Genomic DNA, 26,364 nt, shown 5'->3' with positions numbered 1-26,364 from the left:
CTCTGAAACTCAAGGATTTGATGTTTGTTCTGGGTCCAAAGAAGAACCTTGTCTCCATTGTAGTCTTAGAAGACCGTGGTTACGATGTGATCTTCAACAAAGGAAAGGAATTCCTGAGACAAGTAGCCACCGGGTAGGTGAAGTAGATTAGGGTTCGAGTCAAGAAATTGTATGCACTTGAGGTAGAAGATGCATGAAAAGCCTTGAGAAGCAAGGTAAATACTAGAGAATTGGTGGTTCAGAGGTTGCATGTTATACCTATCAACATGCAGCCTTAGAAGAAGCCTCAGGACGTTGTGGAGCAGCCAAAAATGGAGAATCAGATAGGAGGCAGAGTGGAGACATCCACTCAAGAAGAGACCTCCAACAGCGGAAGAGTTTGAGCCAATTGGGCAGAGGGAGCACATGCAACTATACCTCCAGGAGTGAGGTGGAGGAATGTAGATCCTTGGTCCAAGCGTTGCAGAAATTTGGGTAGGGTCCATTGAGGCATTCTCCTCATGGATCATTACCTTGCAACAGGGGCCCACAATATCTAGTAGTAGGAGGATCACTGTCAGCTAGATACTGAGGAGTGCAGAGGAATGTTGGCAATAGAGAAGGAGGCTCAGTGGTAGACTCAACAACAACACAGTTTTCCCAGTGGACAATTGCAAACACAATTGATTCAGCTTTTTTTTTTTGGATGCTTCTTAGTTGCAGATGTTGCAGTAGAAGCAGAAACAATAAGAGGTGTTGCATGCAAGTACATTCCAAAGGTGCGGGATAAGGGTGGTTGATAATCCCTTTCTTGCTAAGATGGAGTGTTGGAATGAAATAAGTAAGTCTCAATTTTGATTTTCCCTTAATCAAATTGAGGAAATTAAAAATTCCACATCAGCAAACAACTTGGAGGAGTTAACTAAGGTGACATGGCTCTTGTCACTCAGTTAAGAACACTCAATTTGAGTTAATGAGTTGAAGTTCAGTTTTCTTGAGTTGATTCCTAAAAAATAGGAGTCTATCTCAGTGAATTTGAGTTAGGGACATGAAGTTCAGTTGTGTGTAGTCGGTTCCTAAATTTTAGGAGCCTAGGTTGAGTTAATTTCAATTGTAGCAATTTAATTTAGTTAAATTTAGTTATGGTCAGTTAAACTAGTTCTAACTGTTGGAGGAACTAGTGGAAGGTCAAGTTGTGGAAGTGGAACTTCAACCAAACTCAGTGATAATCCATATAACTAATCAATCAACCTAAATTAGCTCATGCATGCATAGAATTCAAGTTACCCAGTTGAGATGAATATTTCAAGGTAGTGTGCTATCATTTGTAGACTATTTCGAAATGTACAGGTGGTGCATGCAGTCAAAGGAAGGACCAAAAGGAATTGTGCACTCTAGATGAGGGAATTTCCAAATTAATAGGGGTTTAATTCCTCATGGAACAACACAAGGAAATAGGAGCTTGGAGGGCTTGAAAATTAGCCAAGTGTTGGCCAGAGTCAGTTAATCAGGCATAGGGATAGACTATACACTTGCAGGGTGTGCTCAGGCTTAAGCAAGCATATGTATTTCATCTCAGTTCTCTGATTAATGTAATATAGATAGTCAGGGGTTTTGCAATTGTCTTCCCCTAGATAAATCTATGTGCATGTGATTTTTCCTTTTGCATGTTTATGATTTGTGTTATATATGGTGAATTAACTTCCGCAAATTAGTAGAGTAGCTTTGAGTCTTATGATTTAGTAAATTTCATGAGCAGTTTCAAGTCTACACATTACTTTCTACACACACATGGATTGTAGAAGGAATTAACTCCATAGTACTTGTGTCATTAATGCAAAACTAATCATGTGGCGTGTGCAATATAAATACAATAGGATCTATAATTATTGCTACCATTCAATATTAGGCATTGACCTATAAATACAAGGTCGAGTTCATTACGGTATAGGCGACTTCATTACAGTACAGCCACTAGGTCAAGGACTAGTCATTGATGTATCACTAAACGAAGTCTGTCACGAGGAATCAGTATGCTCGACGGTACTTGAAAAGGGTGAAAGTGGAAATAAAACACATGTAAATGGCCTTTGACACAGTTTATCACTCATATCTGTAGGTAGGAAAAGATAGAGAGATTTCTTATTTGAAGAGAAGAGCGAATACCACCAATGGTTCCACTTACAACCTCGGGTGGTTGCATGCCTTCGGAAATCAGGGCGAAACACACTTGATTGGGCAATCACATTGGAGGGAATTTTGAACATTTTTCTTTGATTCTCGACGTTAAACATTGACTAGTGGGTAGGGGGGATGAAATAAATGTAGATTGTTGGATGTGTATTGTGATTGTGTAATTACGGTGTGATGCATAAGTTTGGGGATCCACATGAGGATACATGTCAGAGGGGGATTAGGAGGTGCCCCATTATGATTTATGATGAGGATATGACAATGATTTTTCAGCATGAAAAAGGACAAGACACGACAACTTCTTCGTTGGGAAAAAGTTAATAGTGCACTGGTTCAAGTCAATGTACCAATCTCCACACTTAATATGGGTATGGTGGGGGATAAGTTAGTATGGCTATGAAGAAGTTAATATTGCACTTGCTACTTCTTTTTGAATCTTTTTTTTGATTTGTAGGAATATAAGAGTTCCATCATGTTTCCATAGTAGGGGCAGAAATAAAAAGGGGTATAAAAAACACCACAAACAAAATGGATACCTCGGATATTTAGTAAAAATAGGGATTTTAAAAATGATAAGTTTATATTGGAAGGGGGGATTAATAAAAGGACTTTTAGTGGTATTCTTCAATATCTACTAAAATTAGGGGTATTCTTTAATATCCCATGAACGAATGTGCTCTGACACAGTTTCACTTACTGAATCACACGTGAGTGAAACCAAACCAATTGCCAAAACCTTGTGGCGGTCTTCCATGCAACAATCTTGAGGAAAGAAACAAGAAAGGTACTAGGCCTGGAGGGCCTTATCCGTTCTCAAAATTCAAAGTAGAAACCTGTATGAAAACAACCCATTACAGTTGGTAAAATCCAAGTTCAACTCCAATTATCACTCCTCTCGAATCCGGAAACATTCCTTGGCTTGGAGTGAGTTTATCACTGTGAATTTTAGAAAGCACAAAGTTTTCAATGAGAGTCGTAATCCTAAAAATGTTATGCATTGTGAATTCAATTCGCATGAGCTTGCTGTAGAGCAACATCATGCAACTACTAATTGCCATTACAACCACACATGGATCCTAAACTTCAGTGTGTTTATCCAATGGCTAAGCATCATCTCATCTATCAGTGACTATGTGTGGAGGTCAATAACCCCTCCTCCTTATCACACCCTTGTCCCATCTAATTTTGATAGATAGACTCTCCTTTAATACATCTATAATCAACCATCAAGAAAAAATATCAAAATTATATATATAATTTCAATATAATAAATTAAATTAAATAAATTTATTATTTCTTTATTTTATTATTAATTTAATATATTATTAAACAATCACTATACCATATAATTTAAATATAATAAACATTTACATTTTACACTCATTTTACATTTATTATGATTGCCACCACAGGTATGATGCAATAGGTTTTTTGTTGAACATATAATAATTTAGTCAAATCTGTCAAATAATTTCTTATTTAATAAAATGAAACATTACAATTTTATTTTGTATTTAAAAAAAAAAAAATTATTAATATTTATCTCTCATGTTGGCCTTAGACTTGAACATGTTATTAGACCATACCTTGTAATTCGTGATATACATTATATTACCCAACAACTTTTTCATAATATGCAGTCCCCACTTTATACTTTTTCGTGATATACATTATTATATAAGCCAACAACTTTTTCGTACTCTTCAGTCTTCAGTTTATACTTTTTCGTGATATACATTATATACCCCAACAACTTTTTCGTACTCTGTAGTCTCTAGTTTATACTTTGTAATCTGTGCACCTTAAAATAGTTTGATTTCATGTAAGGTTCCATTATGACGTTGGACGTCCTTAATGTATAGGGTCATAGTCTCCTCGAATTTTATACTATGTCAAATGTACGGGCTCACAGTCCCATGGAATTTTATGCTAGGTCAAGTCACATCCAAATTCAGTTAAATACACTGATTTCATAGCTTAGTGATGTTTAATATTGGTAATTAAATACAACATACGAAAATTTAGTAAGTATATTTTCAAATTATTACAATAATAAAATTGTGTTTTATATAGTGTTTTTATTTTAATATTTTAAGTAAATACAAAATATTAAATATTAAAAAAAGTTTATTATTATTATTAAATTAAATATAATTAGTATGGGTTGTAACTATAATTTTTTTATTTTATTAAATTTTTAATATATTTTTAATTTATTATTATCTCATTTTATTATTCAAAAATTATATATGATTAAAACTTAACACTTAAATTAATTAGGTTTTAAATTTTTATATCAATTTAAATTCATTATTTTTACTTTAATTTAATTATATTCAAATTAAGTAACAAACACTAGCTACTATATAACACTTATTTATATATATATATTTTCTTAAAATCTTCCACATCTTAATTTTATTCTAAACTTACCTGAAATATTATGACCATACCAAATTGCTTAAAAACCATACTATTTAAAATTATACCAAACGATGTATCTAAATAATTATAAAATAAAATAAAGAATCCCTAAAAATTTAAAGTGTGTACACTTTAAGCTTTAAATTAAACACATAAAAAAAGTTAAAACTTTCTCCATACAAAATTTAAAATATATCTAAACATTTACATTATTTGTTTATTAATATTAATAAACATTTACATTTATTTATTTACACTACCATTTTCTCAAAGAGTATTCCACATCATAACTTTATTCTAAACTTACGTGAAATGTTATCACCTTACAAGGTTACTTAAAAGCCACGTTATTTAAAACTGTACCAAACGATGTATCTGAATTATTTATATAAAGTGAGGATGGTCCCTAGGGACTTGTGCATTTTAAGCTTCACTGAACCGTATTAAAAAAATCGAACTTCCTTACTATTAAATATAAAATAGAGGAGTTGTTTTTCGTATGATTTTTAGATTTTTTGGTACCGGAATTTGTGGAAAAAATTGAGGTGAAATTTTGATTTCTGTTATTTAAATTGGTTTTTTGATTGTATATAGATTTAGCACCAAATTTTTTTAAGGCACATGGATTGTACAAAACTTATTAAACTTGTGATTTCAATAATTCCAACTGAATTTCAAGGAAATAAACAAAAAAAACCCAACAAAAAAAACTCCAAAAAAATCACACTAAAAACAACTCATAAAATATATCTCCACATTTACATTATTTGTTTTTTAGCCCAATAAAAATATGTAGCTACAAATTTACATACTCAATACCTAATGTTTAAGGAGGATGAAGTTTTGCATTTGTACATCTAAACATACATTTTTATTTTCCTGGAACTACCTGAAATGTAATAAGTGGTATTATATTCCAGCAATTTATTTCTTTGAAGTATTTTTTCAGAAGAGAAAATCATCATAGATTATATTAAGAGAATATAACAATCATATTACATAGCAGAGAGCTCATCAAAATCTTGTGACTGATAACCAGAGTGATCCGACAACAGATATCAAAAGCATCTAGAAAAAGGAAGATCCTGATAGTCCGAGAGAACATACATATTTTGAGATCTTGAGTCAGATAAACATATTCCTTGATACATAGAGAAGCTATCAGAGAAACTATCAGAAGAGAAAAAACTTCTAACTCGCAGCAGTGAACAGATACATACAGTGGGACAAAAAAGTACTCAGAAATACACAGATCATCCTAAAAGATCATGATTGGCCGATATGAGCGGCAGAATAGCGTCCAGGGCTATCCTGGAATCTTTGAAGAGATGAGCGTTCCTCCATTTCCATAGGAGCCAGCAGGCAAGGACGAACAAGGTTCGCCAGGATGAGCGTTGTTCGCTCCACCAAATAAATCCTTCCTTTACAGAAGAGAAAACCCGGTAAGGAAAATCATAAGATAAAGACAGTTCATACCAGATATGGAGAGAAGCAGCGCATTGGAAGAACATATGATCCTTTGATTCGGATGTAAGATGACACATGGAACACCTGCCCGGACCCTGCCATCCTTTCCTTTGAAGGACCTCCCACGTGAGGTTCCTGTTAGAGAACACCAGCCATGAAAATAGAATCATTTTGAGTGGGCATGACACCCTCCAAAGCTTAGAAGGAAAAATCGGGCCGGAAGTTGTTTGTAGGTCTGAGGACATAGCTGCATATATATCCTTTACACGGAGAGGCAGAGAAGATTTAGGAAGAGCCCAAGCCAACACATCCTTTGTACCAGAACGCCGAATCCTTGAACCGATGATGTTCTGAACAGTTGATTCCCATATGGACCTTATGGGCAGAGGCAGTCCTAACTCCTCCCCATCCTTCCAGACCGGAGAAGAGGACGTCCACGATTTGATCAGCTTATCCCAAGTGAAAAGCCCTGTTAATTTAATTTCCAGATTCATGGAGAGGCCAAAGGAAGCACATTGGCAGGCAGCAAAAAGAATTCTGAGGTATGTTAAAGGTACTAAAAGTTTTGGCATCTTATATAATGTCTCAGAACATTCAGATTTAGTTGGATACACTGATAGTGATTGGGCTGGAAGTGTAGATGATCGGAAAAGTACTTTCGGTTATGTTTTTCACATGGGTTCAAGAGCCATTTCATGGGCTTCTAAGAAGCAGTCCATTGTAGCATTGTCTACAGCAGAGGCAGAATATGTGGCAGCTACAGCAGCAGCATGTCAAGCAGTTTGGATGAGAAGGATGTTGAGGAGCTTAGGCCAAGAGCAGGCAAAAACAACGGTGTTTTTTTGTGACAATAGCACAGCTATTGCATTATTCAAGAATTCGGTGTTTCATAAGAGAACGAAACACATCGACACAAGGTTTCACTACATCAGAGAATTGGTGAGCAATGGAGAAATTGTTCTACAACATTGCAGGACTCAGGAACAGGTTGCAGACATTTGACAAAGCCACTGGATCAGAAAAGCTTCGAATTTTTGAGGAAATGTTTGGGTATGACTGATAACCCAGCAGTTGAAATTAAAGGGGAGTGTTGAAATATTAATTTCCAACTGCCCGCATTAACTTCAGCAAAACCACCGGTAGTTTTATCGCACCACTTTTCGCACAAAAAGGTTTCTGTCAGAAGGCCTCTGACACAATCAGCTCCAGACTCTTTCATTCACGTTCATTACAACGAATATGGTAAAAAATCACATTACAATTTAAAATATACAATTTCATTTAATACTTAATTAAAATTTAGATAATAAATATATTATTTTATTGTAGAAATTAATTTTTTTTATATATGTTTTTATTTTTTTATTTAATATATCTAATATTTTTATTTTATATATATGGAATTTTTTTATTTTTATTATTATTAATCATTTTAATTTTAATTTTAATTTATTGTTTCGTAAAAAAATTGAAAATTTTAAAATCATATGTGAAATGTATTTGCTATTTGGGCATTTTACTAAATAAAAAAAAATGAAGTCATAACTCACTGTATCTCATTTAAATGTTGTACATTTAATTTAGCCTCTTAAATTCACATACTTTTAATCTATTTTAATAATTTTTATATCAATTAAATATATCACTTATTATCATTTAATTACCATTATAAAAACAAATTTTTTTATTTTAAATTTAACTATATTTAAACTAAACAAAAAAAATACACACTATTATATAACTATGATTAATGGAACATAATACTTTCTTTGGCTTTTCTTATTATCTTTGTGTTAAAGTTTGGTTAGTTGTTAGATCATCTTTTGATTGTTCTTTCGTGTCAAAGTTTTGTTAGTTGTTGGATCATCTTTAATCGAGGCAAGAAGGCTTAAGTGATTAGGATGTAATAAATAATTTTATTTAAATATATAGTTTCTAAGATGCATTTTATGGTGCCTTTTAGAATGGATGTATATTAATGTATTATTTGAAAAGCATAGTGTTTTTTTTTTTAAATGTATTATTTGAAAAGTGTAATGATAAATAGTTAATTTTATTCTAGGAAAAGATTAATATAATCATTAAATATTTTAGATCATTAAATTTTTAATTTTAATCATAATTTATAAGGGGAGTAAAGTACAATATGAGGTAGGTGTGGTTTTAGCCTATTGTATTGTATGATTTAGATGTGAAATTATTATTTAGTAAGGTTATTTTTTATTTTATTTTTTTAGAGTTATATGAATAGAATCAAGTAATATGAATATATCTTTAGAGTATAATCTATTATAATTATATTTTTTAAGAAAATTTGGGTAAATCTATTTGAAGGGATCACATTTCTCTAGTCAAATTAATCAAATGAAATTATTATTTAGTAAGGTTATTTTTTATTTTATTTTTTTAGAGTTATATGAATAGAATCAAGTAATATGAATATATATTTAGAGTATAATCTATTATAACTATATTTTTTGAGGAAAATTTGGGCAAATCTATTTGAAGGGATCACATTTCGCTAGTCAAATTAATCAAAGCCTAACCCAAAAGGCAATGAGAAAAAATTATCCCATGACCTCTTAATGACAAGATACTTCAGCAATGATATCTCCACTAATTAAACTAACACTCATAACTACTATAATTAAGAACCATATATCAACCACCAAAATCTATTCACAAATTTTCATGTTAATATAGATTAATGATAGATACTATGCACTAACTCAACAAGGTAAAAAAACACAACAACATTTACACAAAACATTAACATTATTAGTCATAATAAATTTCATACAAAGCTTATCATATTCTCATATACCATATGATACCAGATCTTTCTAAAAATATCTTTTCTTTTATATCCTCACTTTTCATGACTATTCTCTCATGATGCACCACTTTGGTCCACAAGTTAGTTCTGGGATGCAACCAAATACAAGAAATCAACCGTCCCTAGCATGTAGAAATGTGTGCTAACTAATTAATTACACAATTTATTCAAAATATAAATAGATTAAGGGATTTTATGGACTTTAGCTGGATTATTAATTTGAGTTTAACAAAGAGTATGCTTCATCAAATTACCATGCAAACTTTATTATCAATGGAAAGAGAGAAAGAAGTTATTTGTAAATTTATAATTTAATAACTTAGTAATGGAGAGAGTTGAAAAGTTAAAAAAAGGGTTTGGAAAATATAAAAATTAGATTTTCCGATTTTCGTAAGGTAAGAGGGTGTATTTATGATGTTTTTTTTTTAAGAAAATGTTTCATGCAAATGTATAATAAAATGAAATAAAATAAAAGTAATAATAAATAATTAAAAAAATATATATATATATATATATGAAAATAAAAATTTGAAAATTTAAATTGAATAATAATAAGGATATTTTTTTAGTGCATTATAAGATATATAGATTTATAAATTATTTTAGATGTTCTATTAAATATTTTATTACAATCCTAAATAATTTTAAAGGTGAATTTATTGGTAAAATTAATTCTTTTTTTTATATACTAACAATTATTTTTTTATTTATATAAAAGATTCATCCATAGATCATATAAAGAGTACATAATTGAAATATTTGTATGTGCAAAATTTACAAAATTGAGCTTGTAGAAGTATGATTATAATGCTCTTATGCCTAACATCATCCTTCACTACTATATTCCAACTGTAAGTTCTATAAAAGACCTGTAATATAAGTATACAAAAACATTTCATAATGCATTGTTTAACTAGAAAACCCCTCACATAGTCACTTGCATTTGGATCTTTGAGCTTGGTTGTCATTGTTTGTGTGATCTACATGTTGCTTCTCCTCCATACCGGTCTTGCTTCCATTCTTCTCCTCCCGTCCACCTTCAATAATTGCATCATTCAAGTCTACGTTTCCCAGACCTTTCATTTTCTACTCCCCTTCACGCTCTTCCATATTCCCATCAAGATCCTTAAATTTGTTTTCCAGAACTGACAACCACACAATCAGGATATCAAACTTCTGTTCCAACTCATTAGCCACCATGCCGACATTACCAATCAACAACCTAACATTATTGGCTTACTCCTCAAGGACACGCCAAATAGTGAGTCTCTTGAACCTATTTCCATCTCTGCGACCTTCCATATTCCCACCTAATAGATGCTCAATCTCATGACCTTCCCAAATAAATAGAGAGGAATTTACTAGATAATTCACTTCAAGCACAATTGAACTGATATATAATACATTGTTCCACCCATAAAAGGCAATTTGAAGAGTGAAATTAAATGCTTGGATGTCTCTCCCAAGTACAAGCTCAATAAATCCATGCATATTTTCCTATTTGTCCTAGATTTCCCTTGAGTACAATATCCCAATTGTGCACCAAACAATTTTACCTTTCACACGACCATTTTATGCATTTGCATAGTTCCTAAGTGCCTTAATGTAAGCTAGATCCTTTAATGCAGGCCCACCCAAATCCATGACACCCCTTGTCATGATTACCAGATTTAATTGGCTTTCCTCATTCCTTACATAAAATGTCACTCCACCGCCTTTGTCATCCACGTATTCTTGGTGATGTTATCACGTCCTAAATGAGCCTACCTAATCTTCATGAACACCTGCTTCCATGCCATCTGTAATTCCTATTTTCTCCAGTTTTCTGATCTGTGGTTGAGCTCAAGATCCTTGGGCCCCTTTCATATTGCCTTCGCTTACAACCTTAGTTCTATTTTATCTTTCCATAATCAATCCTGAAGGGAAAGGGTTTCACCCCTCATTTATATACTTATAATTGCACATAAAATCAAAACAAAGAGGACTATGAGTAAACTACTATCAAGGAGGAGGAAAAAAATTTGTTTCCTCTCCTACCTTCAATTCTCCATATTCTAAATTAACTCCTATATTTTCTAATATATCTGCCTTAACATTGTTACTCCTTAGGACATGGTAGAATTCCATAGTTTCAAAGAGTTGGCATAGGGAGAGAATGCATTGAATTAGATTCCCTCTTTTTATATTTATATTCGGTTGACTCATTCAAAGCTTTCCTATAATTATCTGAGAATCCCCAATTACTGTTACTATTTTATAGTTTTTTTTATGCATCAGAATGAGTCCCACCAATAATTTTAACTGCTCGACCTTATTATTTGTGGTAATCCTTATATTCCAAGTATATCTTAATTCTTTAGGTTCTTCGGGGCAAACAATAACCCTTATGCTCCCACCACCCCTGGAAAAATTATTCATATTAAAAAGGTACGTTGAAAAATATTTCCAATTAGAGAACTAAATATAATTTCACCCCAAACTTATGTAATATACTAAATAAGCTTTTTAATAGCTAAAATAGATAAATGATGCATACCTATCTCCAATTATTTCACTTTGCAATTTTCGCTATGGAGCTTGGCATTTACCCACAGTTCATTGACTTGTTGAACAAGAGGCAAAAATCATAATTCCTCCTTGATTTATGGCAATAGAGGCAATATTCACCCTGACTTACTTAATTCAATATAGATAATGGTGTTAGGATATTTATACACTTAGGAGTTAGTTTCATTCAACTTGGTCGAATGCATCTATTAAATAAAAGTGTGTTTCTTTAGTATGCATTAGTTGCATTGTAATCCGATGATCACGATATGTTCTACACACAAAGTGATCCAATGGCTCATATTCTCCTCCATACTAATGACTATTCATTTTTGGCTTAACAACCAATTGGTCAATTTAAAGGGAATGAAGGGCCATGGTTGATTATTGATTGTGAGAAGTCTTTTATGTAAAATATTTTATTTTGCATTAATAAAATTGCCTCAAGTGACCATGTTGGTTGGGGCCACAGACTATTTCCCTCTAAGAGGTCTCAACCACGTAAAAATGCTAGCATTATGATATTTTATTTGGTGGTGTGAGTGGTTACTGAAGGTGTTCATCCTATATGGAATATCCTATTTACCCAAACATGGTATCAAAGACCATTTGAAGAACTGCTCATGTTAGTGATTTAGATCTTGAATCCTATGTTGTTGAATTTCAAGATCTATTATTTATGTAATTTTTTAGCCTAAATGGACTATTCCATTGTGTCCAGAACATTATTTTCAGCTAAGAATGCCTTTCATTCCATCTAAAAAGGTTTATGTTTTCTCAAGAGACAACATCTTTCATCAAATTTGGAGGTATATAGTCCAAATACACCTTTTCTTGAATTTTTTAATGTAGTTCATGTTTCAGTCTTCTATTTATATTCCCTATGTACTACTCTTTCTGGTTTGCATATGCTCTTTGTCTTGTGCTCTATGTGATATCGAAAAATCATATATAGAGAGGAAAGTGTTTTCTTGACTGCATATGCTCTTTGTTGTGCACTTTCTGTGATTTTGGCAAATTAAGAACATTGAGAAAACTTGCATTTTCCGAATAAGCTAACTAAGATCTAACCCCATTGTTATTGGTTTTTGGAATTTTTTTCGAAATGTTATTTGTTTTTGGATGAACACATCGTTTTTTGGAAAACACGTAATTCAATGCATAACTCCAACAACAACACCACCACCACCTCCACCATCCTTCACTACTATTGTTATGTATTTTGCACTAGCTCACTTGGTTAAAAATTACTTTATTTAGTAAGAGGTCTTGAGTTCAAATTACTCTTGGAAAAATTTCATGCAAACTTAAGTTATTATATAAATTTATTGTAATGTGTATTTCACTTGCGATATAATAGTGAATCACTATAAAATAACTTTAATTTTTTTTTCCTTTTTTCTTCTCTGCACGCAGCTTAATTTATAAAGTAATTTCATTGTAAAAGTGATTCTCATTTGTTTTCTAAAAGTGGATCACTTCATAAAGTAATTTGTTTGTAAAAGTAAGCTTCTAGGTAAAAATAGCGAGGGAAAATGTTTTTTCTTTTATTATTATTTTTATCAACATCCATCACGGCTTGGACAAACTTCTACATGCCACATGACTTTGTTACCCTTAATTCCTTTTTTTCAAATGACATAACCTTCACATTTGAAGTTTATTTCTAGTGCTATTTTTTTAATTTTTAAACAACCTATTTTTTCGACTGCTTTCCATCCAAATAGTTAGTTTCATCTTTTACCATATTATCTACATATTTCAATATCACCACTACAAGTGAAACTTTGCGTACTAATACCAACTACTTCTCATGGAAATCCCACATGGACGATGTATTAAGAAGTAAAGAATTGTATTGCATTACCCTGGGAAAAGAAAAGGCCCCCACTGATGTCGACAAGAGATCCAAATGGGATAAGAGGAATGACAAAAAATGTGGATTAATCAGAATGTCCATTTCTCCTAATTTGTGATTTCATAGTCAAGGAACTGATGCTTCATATGAAGCTTGGGAAAAGTTGAAAAATATATTTGGTGAACCTAACATTATCATATTTCATCAACTTGAAAATCGGATCATGACATTAAGTCTTAATGATTTCTCTTTCATTTTAGATTACTTATCTAAGTTTAAAACACTTAGATATTTGTTGAAAGATTGTCAACTTAATATAGATGAGGAATGTTTCATATATATTATTCTTTCAAAGCTTGGTTCTACATATTCTATTTTTACATCTACAGTTTATGCCACTAGAGAAGCTTTGGGAGATTCCTAAAAAACACTTCCCATGAATCTTTTTGTGACTCTATGATTATAGAACATGACAAACTCTTGCATATTATAGTGATTAGCACTACAGATTTATCTAACAAGGCCTTGACAACCTAATAGAAAGATAAAACTACACATCCAAAGAAGCAACAACCTCGCAACACCAAGTAAAATAAGTGTTCCAAACCCTCTCAACCAACATTTACTCTTAATGGTGACAAAGGACCAAAATAAAAAAGTAAGAAGACTGATAGACATTGCAACTATTGCATAAAAGGAGACCATCTAGAGTCCGAATGTATTAAAATATGGAAGTATTCGAAGAAACAATGAAAAAGCATAACATCAACATTGAGTTTTCTTCTATCACTTCTCATGGACATGCACTTTCTACTTTTGGATTCTCCTTCAATGCAACCTCCACTTGTTCTTCTAATGATTTTCTTATTGATTTTGGAGCATATTATCATATGGCCAAGGATAAAGCCATTTATTCTACTCTTAATCATTGTAACACCAAACAAATATTTGCTGGTGATGATAGGTCTCTTTGTTTTGTAGGATTTGGAACAATTCAAGTATATAATGGTCATTTCAATGGTGTATTATCTGTTTCAAGTATTTTCTATAACCTTCTATCAATATATCAAATCACTCATTCAGGCGAAGGTAAAACAATAGAATTTTCACCTCACCAAATTGTAAGTAAGGATTTAAAATATCCTAAGCATGTCTTTTCCACTGGAATAGTTGATCATATTACCTAGTTGTACAATTTTGATACCTTTGGGTCATAATCTTGTCGTTATGTTTATATTACCTATAGTGATAACTTAAACAAACTTTGGCATGAGCGATTTGGTCATCTAAACAATCACTCACTACAACAACTAATAACCAAAATATTGATTTGAATTTATGAAGAAAATGAAATGATATACAAATTTGTAACCAAATTTAATGAACCTGTATTTAATTTACTAAGGCTTACAAGGATTTTTAATTTCTAAATTTAAATTCAGGAAATAACCCATGTAATTTAACACCAAGATTGGAACAATCCCGCAAAATTGTATGTTTGACACTAATATATTTAATGAAAACCATGGAGGGATTTTTTACAAATTATAAATTCAAGGAAATTCACCTAGAATTACTTGTGATGAATTAGAAAAATCAATACAACCCCTTTAATTTGGCTGCTTTTTCAATAATAAAAAATTTGGACCATTTCTTGATTTGTGCGAGTTATACTTGCGCAGGGGCCATGCTAATCTTCTCTTTATCATTCCAATTTTATCGAATGTCTTCGAAGAGACAAAATTTGGCTCCTTTAATTTGGCTCCTTACCTATGCAAAATAAAAATTCGAAGAGGAACTGGACACTTATTACCTCTTGTTGCAAATTCAGCCTAGAGGTCTAAAAACGCAACCTCGGGGAACTTGTTAATTAACTCATCCTTATGCTATAGTGAATCCATCCTTATAATTTGACTTCGGCTCTTAGCTGGTAGCAAGTCGAACCTGGGGTTCTTTAATCATTTTAGCCCTTACACTCTTGTTCATTTTGTGTGAATATATGATTTGATGTAATCAATTTAATGTTGCCCAGTCCTGGAAAGTAAAATATTGGCATTGGAATTGTTCAATTGATATCAACATGCATCCTTTGAAATGGCGGTAGACAACCCTAAGTTTCCCAAGGGTAACACAACCTAACAAACTCAACCTTGAATTGTTCCCCAAATAATCTGGTTCCTATGCTGCCCTTCAACCCTTCTCGTAAGAAAATGAATTAGTCTTGATGATAATAGATAAGATCATCACAGGAATTGAAATCACTGAGAAATATCGTTCTAACAACTGGAGACTGGACATTATTCTCGACCCCTTCAACACGGATCTCGGTCCTTACAATTATCAACTCACCTCTCAGATAGTAATGCGACTCCTCCATGGAAAGAGTTTGGCTAGAGCTCAGATGTTGAATTATTCCCTCGAAAGTGAATTTCTACCCCTTTTATTTAATTATTATTTTATTTTATTATGATCTCTTATTCTTCCTATTAATAGCTTATGGGATCTAGATAGGCTAAGACTCAATCTCGCTTTGCTTCTAAGAGTCAAGGAAGGGAATTACATTTTTCCCTTCCCAAATTTGCTTGTATTCGAGAAAATTCCATCCAATACTAGGATCCAAAGTGAATATGAAGAATCCCTATGGCACTAATAGATATAATGAACCCAAATCACTCTGTAAAACTTGATTGAATGGTGATGTAATCCATCAAGATCCCATTTCTAGATTGGAAGTCGATCATGATTTCAATGTGCTACTTTAATGATAACTGTAATACTAATATAGGCATCTTGCATAAGAAACTTGCGAGATTGGGCTCTTTTTTCCTCATACCAACCATTCATCCTACTCTTATGTGTTGTGCCTTCATCTTTATGAGGGATGGAAAGTATCTCATGTGGACATATGATGCTGCAAGCCTTGTCTTGTATTATTGAAGAGGGTTGCTCCATATCTCAAAGGTGGACCATTTTTGTTACCCCACCAGCAACTCTAACTATTACTCAATATTGATAAGATTGGAAGTTATCCTAGCACTCCTAACTTCGAAGTCTTTAAGCACGCTATCTTGCTATAATATTGTCTCCTTTAGTGACCTAGTTCTCACCTTCATTGTTGAGAGGCCCCTTTTTATCTCTTCTAGAGTATGTTCTTGGTGGATAACACTTGAAATCCCTATTGAAGCAGTATTCCAACCCATGATATCACTATCATCCTCCCATCTGATCGCGTATGTAGATGACACGAGATGTGCATCCACCCAAATATCCTTAACCTTTTCTTGTTCTTTCACTAGCTCCTTTTCAACTGAGTGAATTTTCAACTTCCCTTAACACTATTTGGAAACATTACGTGCCAAGTTGTAAGCAGCTATAGATATGAACTACTATTGTTTCAAAACAACCACTATTAGAGATATGATAGGTTGGGAAATATCATCACTCTCATTAATAATTGCAATCATAATGGCTTCCATGTGATCCTGGATAGTTATACAACGATCCTCATTGATGGCATTGAGGAAATGATGAAACATCTATATGGCAATATCATTGTAATTTAAATCAAGAATAATAACACATGATCTCACCTTTGCCATTAATTCTAGGATCTTAGCCCTTTTATTGAAGGAATGACTTCTGATGTCACCTATCCTGCAAAAAAATTCAATGATCAATGATAATACCTCCTGTAGTTTATCATCCTTATAGGGAGTTTTTATGGCTATACCTCTTAGAAGTTCACTTAAAAAATGAGTGATAAAAAGCCTTGCATCCTTATCTTCATGTTTCATCAACCCGTGCTTAGCCAAGAAGGCTATTGTTGGAACCATAACTACTTGAATTAGTCGGGAAGGTGTCTAATCCACCTTGTGTAAGCTCTCTACCACATCCTCCAATAAGCTACAAAGGGAATATTTTAATGGAGGCCACTGAATAAGCTTATCTCCTACAATAAAAATTTATTTTCCTTGCTTGGTTTCTTCCAAAATCTCCTGCATAGACTTCGTCTTCCCGATGAACCAACCAATAAAACCAATGAATTTTACCTTTCACTAATAAACCCCCATTAGGATGGCAGGATGCATAACTCTGATACCACTGTAATGAACCTTGGTTTAATTTACCAAGACTTACAAGGGCTTTGAATTTCTAAATTTAAATTTAGGAAATAACCCATGTAAATTCAATAAATGGACAAACACCAACATTGGAACAATCGTGGAAAGTTGGATGTCTAACGCTATTTTATTTAGTGAAAACCATGGAGGGATTTTTATAAATTATTGAGATGAACTTGGTCTAAATACTTCAAGGACATTCACCTAGAATTACTTGTGATGACCTAGAAAAATCAAGAATGTAAAACTCCATTAATTTGGATCCTTACTAATGCAAAATAAAAATTCAGAGAAGAACTAGACACTTGTTACCTCTTGCCACAAATTCGTCCCACAAGCCTGAAAACTCAACTTGAAACAACTCATTAATGAAATCATCCTTCTACTACAAAAAATGCATCCTTAGAATTATGCTTCGACTCTTAGTTGGTAACAAGTTTCGCCCTTACTCTCCTATTCATTCTGCTTGAAGATATGATTCAATGCAACCAATTTGATGTTTCCCGGCCTTGGAATTGTTTAATTGATATCGACCCGTGTCCCTTGAAATAGTGGATTTTTGCAAAGGTAACACAACCTAACAAAGTCTACCTTGAAATGTTCTCCCAGTGATCTGGTTCCTATGTTGTCCTTTAACCCTTCTCACGAGAAAGATGAATCAACCTTGATGATAACAAATAAGCTCAACATAAGAATTGAAATTGGGCTAAGATATCTTGTTATAACAACTAGAGACTTGGCATTAATATTGGCCCCTTCAACATAGAACTTGGTCCTTACAATTACTAACCCGCATCTCAGAAAGTAACATGACTCCTCAGTGGCAATGGTTTGGCTTGAGCTCGACTGTTGAATTAAATTTAATTCAGCCCCTGGTCATAACAATGTAGCCCTCCTAAGGCAACAAGATATACCTCTTTCAAACTCTAATTGGGCTCCACAGAATTGTCTTGGATTTCATCAATTATATATGATATCCTTTCAAACCATAAAAGTGACATTAGTCAAATAATAATATCAACGTACAATATGCAAAAAGAAAATTTTCTCCTAAGGCTACGAGATTCTCTTGTATACAAGTGTTGATTAGGGAGTGTCTTCCAACCCTGAATCCAATAATCCATAGCTAAGGTATGTATCTCAATATCAAAGCTAGTAAATATCAGGGTTTCCCCTTTTTACTTGGCAACTCCTAGAGCTCCTATTGTGGTAAAAACACAACCCCCCAATTATTCACTTAATTCTCATTATTGGGACCCTTTGATTGAATCGCTGGTCATATTACTATTTGATTTTGAGTATTTGGATTGCTTCAATGAGTTCAATCTGTTCCTATCTTCCTATCATAACTTTTTTGATCTCATTTAGTTTTTGGTTTGTAAATGGTGCCTAATTGAAGATTGGATGTTTTTCATTGCTTTGGCCTTATATAATTTATTTTACCTTTTATTTTATAAATTTGTTTCTTTGTAAATAATTAATTTTCAATTGTAAATAATTTTATTTTTATTCTATACATAGCCCCCGAGACCAAGAATCATTCATAGGCATTAAGTGGTGCATATATTAATATATTAGAGCTTTGATATCGGAGGAATTCATTTGAAATCCCCAATATTCAAAGTCCAATCCATAAAATGGTTGTCGGAGGACCCACCTACCACATCATTATTCTCACTCCCATCAAGGTCAACACTTATTGGATATTTTCAACTGAGAAAGCATTTAAAAACTCTAATATCCATGTCGCTTCGACCTTTGATATATCACTCCACCGATACTTTGATAAGCATCCATCACCAATATTCCAACATCTCCGACTTCCAATAATCATATCCCTCTGATCTCTAATAGCGATATAACCTCCCACTTTGACCTCCAATAATATCTCCATCGCCAATATCCCAATGCTCCTCCCTGTCCGAATTTTGATATCTTCCAAGCTTTGATATGTCAGACCCGATATGGTATTAATTTTGGTCTATAAAGATATCGTGTCCACTCCATATCAGAACCTCCCAATATCGGTGTATCAATGTTTTTCTGGTTGTGCGCATTATTAAAAGTTTCGATGGGCTTACCTCTGATACCACACAACTATTTCCATGTGTATCATCCTTCGGCCACTGTTATAGCCATTGAATTTAAAAAATACAATTATTTATAAAGTCTTGGGCCAAGTGTAGTTTTAACACATTTTATAGTTTAATCTATATTTCCGCCGTTTCAATAAAATCTCACTGTAATAAGATTAACTCTATTTTCTGTTATGATAGAAGGTGTATAGGGCCGATGAGAATTAACACATACAGTCAAGATGTCTGAAGTGGCAAAAGGATTTTTTAATAAACATAAGTTGTTGAACCAATTGAATTCCACCTGTCAGTTCGAAACAAGTTGGACAAACTTACCAGAGAGCAAACTAAACTAGGCATTTTTCTCAACTGTGGCCATCTACATTTGGCTAGAACCCCAACCAAAGGAATCATTTTGTTTCATTTTATTTTGATTAACTCATTCATTGAGAAATAGAGGGGGACTGTTAATGTTTACACTATGTATAAATACCCATCTCTAATTGTGAGAGAGGGAGAAAAATCTAGGAGAAGAGGCAAAATAATTTAGAAGCTTTTAGTCTATTTGTAGAGGAGTTTCAACACTCATTTGCAATATTGTAGTGGGATTGAAGTCTTCTTTGTAGGCATAGATCAAGTTGATGACATCAAGGGATTTTCACTATTGTAATCTTTTGAGGTTTTGTAACTTGATTCATATTCATAATAAAGTTTATTTTTGTATTTGTTGTATGCCACTATTGTTTGCATTGATTATTGAAATAAATGTTTTTAGTTTTCAATTACATTTATGTTGTATGAGTTATTTGTTGACTTTAGCACTATTGTTAAATGTTAATTGTTAGCCTATTTAAAATTTTGATCAAGCTACCTTGCAGAATTAATCAGAAATGTATCTTGAAAACTGGAAATTGTATAAGAACAAACATTTATTTCTTTAGGTTGGCTAGCTATCTAACAGTTTAGAGTTATAAATGTTTTTCTTTTCTACATGGAATTTTATTTGAACTACTTCAGTACGATGACATGAAATTCTCGTTCTTATACATATTTTTATTAGGAGTTGGATCTATTTACAGTTAAGTGTCTGGTAACTATTTATTAGACATTTAGATGTTTGTATTTGTTTTAAAAAGGATTAGATCTCGTGAACTATTTCTTTGGTCTATTTCCTTCATTCCAATTCCAATTCCTACATGCTTCTTTTCCCGTCCTTTTAGCTTGCTCTCGATTGAGAGAAATACTATTCTTTCCTTCAATCAAGATAGGTCTATGATAAGTGCATCATAGGTTAAGTTTTGTATTTTAATTCTTGTTTCTGCATCTTAGAAGTCCTCTTCCCAAAGAGGCAAAGTTTAGAGTGGTTTGGCTAAGCCACAAAGTCAGCTTAAGGATCATTCTCTTGCCTGATCAGCAAGGAGAATCGATCTGATGTCTCTTGTTTGTTGGTAATTAAAAGACATACCTTAAGCCGATGGAGAAAGAGAAAATGTAACTAGATGTAGTCTAACCAATCGAAACCACCATTTCAATGGAAAATGAATTGATTTAATTTTCTTACCAGGTGGTCTCTCTTAATGTTGACGATGGACATTTTTTCCAATCAACATTTTTGGTGCTAGAAGGAGGGCCATAATAAATTATTTTCTTTGAACATTTTATGCTTTAATATTTTATCTTATTACTATGGATCCACTTAAAAGACTTCCTTGGAGTTTCTTTAGTAGACCTAATCCAACGACTACTTCGATAAAGGCAGTCAAGATCCCGTGTAAGATAAAATATAATGGTAAGACTTATGCTTTTAATCATCTCCTTCAATTTATTTTAAGTTGCAATAATTTTAATATTGATGAAGATAAAATTTGCAAGATTTTTGCTCTTACTTTGACAGAAAAAGCTAATAAATGGTGCTTATCACTTCTAGTTTCCTTTGTACATAGTTGGGATGAATTTTCATAGATTTTCCTTCATGCTTTTCAGCAATATGATTACGAAAAGGTGTGTAATCAATTAGCCGAATTGCGTAGGATAGAAGGTGATTCATTGGACGATTTCCTAATTAGATTCAAATTAATTTTAATGCAATTTCAGTCCAAAGATTTACCTCCTCAATTTCAATTAATGGGTTGGTTTAAACATTTGATATCTCTCCCTTGTATTCCTTATCAAGAATCAGAAAATTCATTTATTTCTATTGAAAAATCAACTGCTCAAACTATCAATAATGATCCTCTTCTAGAAACTAGAATTGCCAATGAACAATTTCAGGAGAAAAAGGATTCTGCCCAAATAAATAATGTTGTTTTGAATGAACAATTACAACCAGAAATGAACAAAAATCACTATTTTCCTCCTGATAGTCTTTTAAGCAATGACAAATCTAATTCTTCCAGCAATGAGGACATGGATCAACATCCCAAAGTTTACAATCATGCAAATAAAGAAGATTTTGAAACACAGTTTTGGAAATGAGCAACATTTTTCTAATAGAGAAAGTTACAGGATTGTAAATTCAAATTCTTACTTTTCTTTGTATCCCGATTTATTTGATAATTCATTAAATAATAATGCAGTTGCTCCTTTTGATATTTATAACAGTTCTAAAGACAAAGGATTTACCATTTACAAATTATCAGTAAGTTCTGATAGGGATAGAGAAAATTTAGTCACTTAGAATTCTGCAAATTGTCTGCCTGTTTCTGATTTAGGAAAAGAGGATATTAATGAAATTGTTCATAATTATGAAAACATTGAACCTTGTTATTCTTCTTCTTCAAAAAATAATTCTTTAAGTAAATCTATTTTTGAAGATGAAAAGAATGTTAATTTAAATGTTTTAATAAATTCTCAATTATTCAATCATTATGATAATTTCAGCAATTATGAATCTGCCCCAATTTATGACTCCTACAATTATGACATTCATTTTTTGGATCATAATCTAGAAATATTCCCATCTTCGTAAGTGAACGGAGACAAAAATGATTTTAATTTTGTAATCACTTGTGAGAAGAAAATCTTTACAAACAAACTCTCGCTATGTTGTATCATTATCTGTAATATAGATGTAAATTATAATTTTCCTTTTTCTCATTTTTCCATACTTCAGTTTGTTTCTTTTTCAAATTTCATTTTTTATTTTTTGAACATACTGCGCTAGTATTATGAGCATCATAACTCTAGTCTCTCATATAACACATTAATTAGCATAAATGAAAATCAATTTCAGAATTTCAATTTTGAACATTTGTTAATTCTTATTTTGAAATTCTATTTGATGATTATGCATGGCCAATTTCTCTCATATTTTCAAATTAATTTTTCACGAATGTTGACATTTGAGAGCCCATTATTATATACTGGCCAATCATGTAATTCCTCTAGAACTTTTCTATATTACTACCCATGATGTATCGATTCATTGGAAAAGAAAGTTTCTAGTCATATACATATAGTTCCTTATTTACAACAACCTATGATATTCAAAGATTTATCATATAACACAGCCTTGTTGTCTCCTCTTTCCCCGAACCTCTTTCAAGCAGCAATTGAAATACATCCTGAATTCTATGATCCTATAGGCAAATGTTTGGAAGAATTTCAGGGAAAGGATTTTGTAAATGAGTTTTTTCCAGGTTTAGATGTAAATAATAGGCTGAGTTTTCTTTTCAATGATCTGGTTATAATTTTATTTGTTTTGACGTTTGGTGTCCTTATATCTACAGTTAACAAAACACTTGAATGGTTGCATCGGAAGTTTGATCTTACCTAGTCATAATCTACTTTTTAGATTAGGATTAGGAATAGATTATATTTTTTTTGTTAATGTTTTGTAGATTGAATAAAAGATGTTTTTTAAACGTTTTAAAATACATGGAAGAAGATGAACACTAATGAGGTAAACTTATTATCAAATTCTTCCAGATATGCATTTGCATTTTTATTATCATCTATTAGCATTTTTATTTCAGTTTGTTCTTTTTTACATTATTTATTTCTTATATTTTTGTTGTTCTTTTTGTAGGTTTTGGTTTGATCCAACTTTTGCGAATAAAACAATTGTGATAACTGGATTATTTTTCAAGCCTTACTCAGGGAGGTTTCCTTAACTTTTAATTTTCCTATTCATTTTTGTGCTATGTTTTTAAAGCAAGTCTTGATTAAGGTAATAAATCTTTGTTAAGCTCTCAAATGCAAATTTTAATCACAACTCTTCATTAGGTAGTTTTTAACAAAATCATGAATAAGAAATTCATTTAACAAGACAACCTTTTACTTGACAAATACATAACAAGACCTTAAATTCCTTATGTCAGTATATTGCTTTTATCTTATTTGAGTTATGCCTATTTCATGATTTTCCTTGTAATGATTTGCTTTATTTTAGATTGGCTTGCATTTCTCTTTGCTCCTTTTTTTTGGATCCGATTTCACGACATCACATTTTGTTTCCTTTTGAAAATCCCCTTATGTGTGCTTTTGGTGTTATTACCAACCTTTTAGTTGGAGGGCCTTTTCCACCCATCTTTGGTTTGATACATGTGAAATATTTACTCTTATTTAATGAAATTCATTGGTAAAAGGAAGAACATCAAAATAATGATCAAATTGCTAAAAAAAAATCAGATTCAGATTTGAAACTCTTATTATATTGTTTTTCTTTATTATTTTGATGATCTCTAATTTTATAATATAAGAGATAACTCTGTTTTGGCAACAACTTATACTATAAACAACTCTTGCTAAAGAAACAAAAAGCAACAAATAATTTTAGTATTTTTATAATTCTTCTAAGTCATCCCAATTTCTTAAGGAGAAGATTTGTCTCCCTATTTATGATAAAAATATCAGAATGTAAAATACCTGAAAAATAGGGGGTCTTAGTAATGAGCCAACCTACCATGATCATGGGTCTTAATGGTGATGTCATTATTGTATCTGGTCACCAAACTAGGATAATGGATTATCACAATTCGTTGTAAGACGAGAGGTCTCATCACGAGCTGACTTGTTCATGACTATCAACGCTTGTGAATGGCATTGTCAATATCTGGTTACCAAGCTAGGACAATGGATTTCAGAGTTATTAATAAATTATGTCTCCTCTGAAATATTTAAACATAGATGGGATACTGACATTTCTTTTGGGATAAGAGGTAACCCTGTCGAGGCTATGGATGCCTGCTGGCAGCAGTGACTCTACCTATGACAATGAGAGTTCATCTTTCTTACTAAACACAATGATAAGATTTTGTTCTTTAAGTTTAAGTTGTTATCAATTAAATAATTGTTGTCAAACATGACTCTTAAAATCAATTTTATAGATATATAAAATGATAATTTTTTATTATTTGTTATTGGGATTTCATTGAAAATCTGAATCCTAGCACTTTGATTGATTTAACCTTATTCCTTTTTCTTAGAATTTCATCATTTTTCCAGAGATAATTGTTTCTTCCTAGTGTGTCGCCATTGTTGTGGTAAAAACACAACCCCCCCATTATTCACTTAATTCTCATTATGGGGACCCTTTGATTGAATGGTTGGTCATATTACTATTTGATTTTGAGTATTTGGATTACTTCAATGAGTTCAATATGTTCCTATCTTCCTATCATAATTTTTTTATCTCATTTAGTTTTTTGGTTTGTAAATGGCACCTAATTGAAGATTGGATATTTTTCACTGCTTTGGCCTTATATAATGTATTTTACCTTTTATTTTATAAATTTGTTTCTTTGTAAATAATTAATTTTCAATTGTAAATATTTTATTTTTATTTTATACATAGCCCCTGAGACCAAGAATCATTCATAGGCTTTAAGTGGTGCATATATTAATATATCAGAGCTTTGATATCGGAGGAATTCATTTGAAATCCCTAATATTCAAAGTCCAATCCATAAAGCAGTTGTTGGAGGACCCACCTGCCACATCATTACTCCCGCTCTCATCAGGGTCAACACTTATTGGAGATTTTCAACTGAGCAAGCTTTTAAAAACTCTGATATCCATGCCACTCCGACCTTCGATATATCACTCCACCGATACTTCGATAAGCATCCATTGCCTATATTCCAACATTTCCGACTTCTAATAATCATAACCCTAGACTTGCCATGAATTTAAGCTTGCTTATCCCATTCTAGAAATTTCCATTTCGCTACCCAGTGCTTTGGCTGCCCAACCTCGCATTTTAGGAGTGATAAGTTCTGAAGGGGATGTGATAGTCCCACCAGTTTCAAGAGAATTTCATTCTCTCGATACAAAATCCCTCTCCATTACATTGGAATTACAAGAGAACTCTCTAGAATATGGTAATCCATAAGGAAATTTGACATGCAGTTGCACGCTTCGTGCATGGGGGTGGTAGGCCAAGCTACCCCCTCTTTAATAGCCCTCTTTAATAACCTATAAAGTTGTTGGGGTGGCAGGGACCCCCTTGAGCTCATTTAGCCTTTGTGCATCCACCCCCATAGGGGAAAAATCATGAAAAACATTTTAAAAATATGATGTAACATAATGTATTTTTAATTTCTATTTATTTTTTTCTATTTTTTTAATTAAAAATATGATTTAAAAAAATAAATTAAATAATAAATGTATTTCAAAACCAAAAATTAAAGAAAAATCAATAAAAATGTTCAAAACAAAAAAATAAAGTATTTTTAAAAACAAATTTAGCCAAAATAATTACAAAAATAAATGTAGTAAACTTTAAAAAATAAATAAAAAGTAAAAAGAATGATAATTAAAAAATCTTAGATATTATTTTTTGGGACTTAGTTGCGTTAATCCCAACGCAGTTGAATCTCAAAAAATGATATCTAATATAATGCACTGAGAAAACCCCTCAATACT

The 26,364-nt window shown here is 32.1% G+C and overlaps 1 non-coding gene across 1 annotated transcript; it reads right to left on the bottom strand.

Moving 5' to 3' along the window:
• Positions 1–14,940: 14,940 nt before the first annotated feature.
• LOC149231069 (U6 spliceosomal RNA) lies at positions 14,941–15,043 on the bottom strand. Its single transcript, XR_016248584.1, has one exon. It is a non-coding gene; the product is annotated as a U6 spliceosomal RNA (small nuclear RNA).
• Between the last annotated feature and the right edge of the window lie 11,321 nt (positions 15,044–26,364).

This window comes from Pinus tabuliformis, chromosome J, assembly GCF_031772625.1.
Source record: "Pinus tabuliformis cultivar Carrire ecotype Pingquan chromosome J, CPIR1, whole genome shotgun sequence".
In the NCBI taxonomy this organism is placed as follows: domain Eukaryota; kingdom Viridiplantae; phylum Streptophyta; class Pinopsida; order Pinales; family Pinaceae; genus Pinus; species Pinus tabuliformis.
This window is presented reverse-complemented; position numbering and strand designations above follow the sequence as displayed.